The following is a 6,000-nucleotide window of genomic DNA, read 5'->3' on the forward strand; positions in this document are numbered from 1 at the left end:
ATTAACTTCAGGGGAATCTTTATAGCTTTTTTGTGTGCCATTTTTAGCCAAAAACTATCACCTCTTTCACAGTTCATCATGGGAAAGAAAGACAGACAAACTTGAAATGTTGAGATGTTTCAAGTCAAACAGAAATAGAGACCTCCCTTCATTTGGGCAATTATAGCTAGAGTCCAAACCGAGGAAAACATTGACATTAGCCAACTAATGCTGATATTAGCCATATTCGCTGCTAAAAGTCTAATGTGTGTTCAGAAAATCAACTAGTGCCCTGCTTGCACCAACAGCCACTATTTAACCTATTCCAATATTATCTGGTAAACAGATAATTTTTCCCATGTGACTCAGAGTTTTATAATGAGAAAAAAAAATACCATCATATACAGAAAATGACATCCAGGGAGTTAAATCAAATTGCCCCAAATCATATAGCAGCCAGAATTAGTGCTCAGTTGTCCTGCCTCTCAAATCTATTGTTCTCTACGTGTCATTCTTAGTAGCCTGTTTAATGCTGCTACTGCTGGCCACCATCAATAGGGCAGGAGCTTTGACCCCTTTCTCTAGCTATCTAGATGGACAGATCAGTTGCATGTATTTACAAGATGGTGAGCTGGAAGCTAGAGATTCAGTTAGTGGCCATAGACTATGAAAACATATAAAGGCAACTGGTCTATACAAAGATGGGAATCTCTAACTTTAGTACCATGTTCCAACCAAAGGAGCTAGTAAACAATTGTGCCTATGTTATGTGCATGTGCTTGTGCACATGTGTGCATAAAATACTCCCGTTCCTCCTGCATAGGACCTCTTTTTTCTTCTTTCCTATACCTCCCCCCTGCCAACATCCAGAAGACTGCCTATTAACAAGTTCAAAGAGTTTAAGAATTCCAGGAAACCCTGGATTCCAATGGCCCATGGATGAGGTGACACAACATATAATATAGTCTTTCCCTATTGTCACACAAACATACAAAAAATGGTATGAAACATAAAACAGACATACGGAAAATGTATTTTCTTTTTAGGGGGCTAAAGATTTAGTTTCCTTTGAAAATGTCAGTTTTCCTTTCCCTTCATCATCATTACCCTCCTGGGACCCTCCTAACCATACCCAGCAAACAACAGAGCAGGGGGAAATAAGGTATTTTTAGCCGATATTCTGGGCACCGAATTCTTTTGTTCCATAATTTTTGGCTTGACTGGATGGCAAGTGGCCAATACAATGTATACCCTTACAAAGAATGTATGTTTTCATGGTGTGTGTGTGTGTGTTATACTGGAAAGACAAGGGTATTACAGCACTTTTGATGAGAAAACTCTTGGGACCCCTTGAGGAAGTATCGCTAAGTTCCCATGTCATCTTCTTTGTTGTTGTCTCTATCCCTTCTCATTATTGTTATTGTGTGGTAGGTCAATAACACGCTGTTGTCATAACTTCTGATACTAAAAACACCCTGATTCTCCTCTTCTGGGAAGGGAGAAAATCCCCCAATGATTGCTCTAGTAGGTGAAAAGAGTCAAATTCTTCCACTAAGAAGTAAAATCCTCCACGAGGGCTTCCTTGGGGAAGATTTATAACTCCTTGGGCTCTGATCTTGGGGACAGAGAATAAGGATGAATATTTTGAATTTCTGGAATGCTTTGAATTCAAGGGAGTGGAAACTCTTGAAGTATCGGAAATAATAATGATAATAATAGTAACTAACATTTATGTAGTGTCAGGCATCAAAACATTCTTTTGAAGTAGGTTGCAGCAAGTATTGTTACCCCATTTTACAAATGGTAAAACTGAGTGAACCAAGGGCCGACATGCCTTCTACAGTATCTTAGAATGAATCAGTAGTTAGAACTACTGCAGTTAGAACCCAGGTGTTCTGAAAGTCCAGGGCTCTTTCCCACTTAGCTGCGAGACTGTCACTATCATGGATTAGATTTAAGGTTTCTAGACATCTTTATTTAAATCAGGGCACAGGTGGAAGTGTTGGTTAGGGGTGAGAAGTGATCTCTTTTGGTAATACTCTTAGACCCTTCCCCCACTCCATGACTTCCCCAACCCCAAAAATGATTGTCATCATGATTTTTTTTTACAAAATACCTTCCATGACCTAACTCTGAAGTCTTCTTCATATTGCATTGTTGTCCTGGCTTGGGAGACTTGGGGATAAGCAAAGAAAGAAGCTGAAGGAAAAAAATGTAAGCTCTTTGGATGAATGAATGAAAATATTAAGCATTAACTATGTAACAAGGATTCATCTTTGTACTTGAATTCCCAGTGCCAACCACAGAGCTCTGAAGATAGTAGGTACTTAACAAATACACACTAAATTTGAATAAGAGCTGGCCAGCTGGCTCTGCTGACCACTACTGGAGCTCTGGAAATTCAAGGTACCTGATGCTTCAACAGTACAACCTCTTAACTCCAGGGAGAGGCCATAGAATCTAGAACTAGAAAGAACCTTGGAAATCATCTCATCCAACCCCACTATTTTATAACTGAGGAAATGAGGACACAGAGAAGTGAATATAACTTGCCTAGGATTTAAACACACACAGCTAAATTAGTAACAGAGCCTATGTTTGAACCAAGTTCTTCTGATTTCAGATCCAATGCCATTTCCCAATACAAGGTCCAATCATTAATCTAGGGTTTATAAGATAAGGACACTCAGCCTTGGTGGAAGGGATAAGAAAGGTCTCCTTGTGTGAAAGGCATGATAAAATGCTCTAATAATGATCAACAAGACAGCAAGCATTTATTAAGTGATTACTATGTACTAGGCACTGTATTAAGTACTGGGGATACAAATAAAAGCAAAAAACAGACAGAAAAAGACAGTCCCTGCCCTCAAGAAATTAAAATTCTAATGCATGAAGACAATGCACAAAAGAGAGCTGAACAGAGAGAGGGAAAGAGAGACAGTGACAGAGGCACAGAGAGATAGAGAAAGAGAATGGGAAGGGATGGAAAGAAAAAGAGAAGGAAGGAAGGAAAGAAGGGAGGGAGGAAGGGCAGAAGGAAAGAAGGAAGGAAGAGAGAGAGGGAAGGAGAGATGGAAGAGGGGAGGGAGGGAGGGAAGAAAGATAGAAGGAGGTGCTGGTAATGAGATACAGGCTAAGTTAATTCCAGATAGCATCAACCCTGGAACTTACACTGAAACAAGGAAGGAATACTGTGTGGAGATGGAAAAACCAGGGGGAATGGTGGCAAGTGTGTTGTGCCAGCCAACCAGCCGCCCAGCTAAACCACATCACTCACGTCCAAGTCTGGGATGCGCTTTTCTGCCTGGCTTCTCTTCCCATGGCTCTCCTCCCTATATCCAGCTCCATTCAGAGGATTAGAGAACAGGGATAGACATGAAGAGAAAAAGAACCACAAAAAATCTCTGAGAAATAGGATGCTTCTTTGGAAGCAGCAACATTCTCTGCAGACAAACACATACATACACACGCATTATTGCACACAAATTTGGAAACCATCCCTCAGGCCGTCAATTGCTGAACATTTTGGATTCAAGACAGCTGATTGTTGTTGTTTTATTTCACTATACTCTCCTTCCAGAAGTTTTTTGGGGAATTGTCCAACACTCCTACAAATAATTGGTAACACAGGGAAAGGGATGTGCTGAGTAAAGTTTAACAATCAGCTCTTTGAAAAAATGTAAACACAACACATTTTTAAGTTTATTCTATATTTTTAAGGGCAGCTAGGTGACACAGTGGATAGAGCACCGGACCCAGAAGCAGGAAGATTGATCTTCCCAAGTTCAAATCTGGCCTCGGATACTTACTAGGTGTGTAACCCTGGGCAAGTCATTTAACCCAGTTTGCCTCAGTTTCCTTATCTGTAAAATGAGCTGGAGAAGATAATGGCAAACCACTCCAGTATCTCTGCCAAGAAAACCCCAAATGGGGTCACAAAGATTCAGACACAAATGAAACAACTGAAGAACAAATTACTTTTAACATAACTTTTTAAGTCCAGACAATTAACAAAAACAATAAATCAAGCCTGATTTGTAGAATTGGTTGATAGCTGAGGTGTAAATGCTCACACTGGAAATTTTATAATCAGCTCTCATGAGCTAGTTAGAGCTGGTGAGGCAGGGGTATCATAAACTAGACTTGGAACTCACTGACCCAAAGCACTACAATACAGATTTCCTAGCACTTGGGGCTATTAAAGATCCGAGTGCTTGGGTCAGGATAAACTTCAAGAATCTGCTGGTCAAATACTTCTGCTCTTTCTGAGTATAAGCAAGGGCCTGAGGAACTGTGGGATCATGAAGAAGGAGAAATGATAGTAATCTCTAGTCCACCCCCTTCATTTTACAGATGAGAGAAGTGATGCTGAGAAAGGAGGAGTGATTTACTCGAGGTCACATAGCTATCAAGTCACAGACCTTTTGACTTTAAATACAGCGTTCTCTCCTGCTGCCTAGAGGCAGCCAGGTGGCAGAGTGATGACCTGGAGAGAAGATGAGCCCAAATCCTGCCTCAAACATTTACTAGCTGAGTGACTGGAGGCAAGTCACTTAACCTCTCTCTGACTCAGTTTCCTCAACTATAAAATGGGGGAGGGAGTAATAATAGTATCTACCTCTCAGGGTTGTTGTGAGGATCAAATGAGGTAATATTTGTAAAGCACTTAGCTCTGTGCTTGCAACAAAATAGGCATTTAATAAATGCTTCCTTCTTTCTCTCCTTCCCTCTTTCCTTCCTTTCTTCCTTCCTTCTCTCTTTTCTCCCTGCCTTCCTTCCTTCCCTTCTTTCCTTCCAAGAATGGACTGAATGTATAGCCTAGAACCAAAGAACATCCAGAACCAAGAAGCCGCTCCAGAGCCTAATAGGTTCTCAGGAGCATATTCAAACGTAATCGTAGCTCACAAGACACGCTCTTTGAACTTAAGCCAAAGCAAAGCCTTTCCCTAAATTCCTTACAATTCTGAGGCTAGAAGTTTCTTCCAGCTGCTTTAATTCAGGCAGCAAAGATATTGCCCTTATCCTTTCTGCATCAAGAACGCCACCAGGGAAGCTCTTAGCTTCCACTAACTCAGGGCTTGGTGGAAGAGTAGGAAGAACTTAAAATGGGGCTGCCTTCAGGCTCTCTTTCTGTCATCCCCCCCCAATCCCTCTCTTCATTTCTTACTATGAAGAGCTTACCTGAGTTCACAAAGACAGTCTCATGGAATAATGGGTTAATGTGTGCAAGTTTTTTTTGCATTTTATTAGGATCACCTCACCAAGCCTCAAACAGCTGCCAACCTGCATCATGAGATTTGTGGCTAGTAGGGGTCTTAAAGATGAGGAAACTGGTGAAATAATTAAGCCAAGGTCACACAGGCAGTAAATGGCAGATTTGAATGGATTCAAATGGATTTGAATTCAGGATTAATGTACACTCACCACCACCCTATGCCTCCCCCACACATACATAAACACACATGCATGCACACAGAGACACATGCATACTCATATACACAGGCATACATACATACACAGGTACATACACATGGTCTTTTTTCCCAGAGAGGCTATTTTCACCAAGCAGAAAACTGGAAGAAAATTTTTTGCTAATGACAGAGACATTTAACATTGGTGCAACCATGCTGTTAATGGTCCATGCCTTAGGAGGACTGCAGTTAGCTTTGGAGAAAGGAAAGAAGAAAAGGCATTTTCTTGACAGTAACCCTTATTCCTTCACTCCATCCATCTTACAGATGCTCTATTCACAGGGCGGGATGGGATAAGAAAGCACTGATAGCTCCTCACAACCCACAGACACAACAACTGAAGCAATTTCAAAAGCTCCTGCCAAATCACCATTCCTGACTCGCTGTGTTCTGGGTTTTTCCATGCTAGGCCACCCATGATAAACCTCATGTTAAGCTCCTAAGGGACAGAGCATAGGAGTGGCCAGTTAGGAGGCCAGATTTCACTAAATGGCTCATTCTCGCTCTCTCTCTCTCTCTCTCTCTCTCTCTCTCTCTCTCTCTCTCTCTC

General features: G+C 41.3%; 1 protein-coding gene across 2 annotated transcripts in view; it reads right to left on the reverse strand.

Moving 5' to 3' along the window:
- LMX1A (LIM homeobox transcription factor 1 alpha) overlaps positions 1-6,000 on the reverse strand; it is a 194,448-nt gene that overhangs the window by 61,870 nt on the left and 126,578 nt on the right. The gene's annotated exons all lie outside the window — the stretch shown is intronic.

Source organism: Vombatus ursinus, unplaced genomic scaffold (genome assembly GCF_900497805.2).
Source record: "Vombatus ursinus unplaced genomic scaffold, bare-nosed wombat genome assembly UNPS02014789.1, whole genome shotgun sequence".
Taxonomy (NCBI): domain Eukaryota; kingdom Metazoa; phylum Chordata; class Mammalia; order Diprotodontia; family Vombatidae; genus Vombatus; species Vombatus ursinus.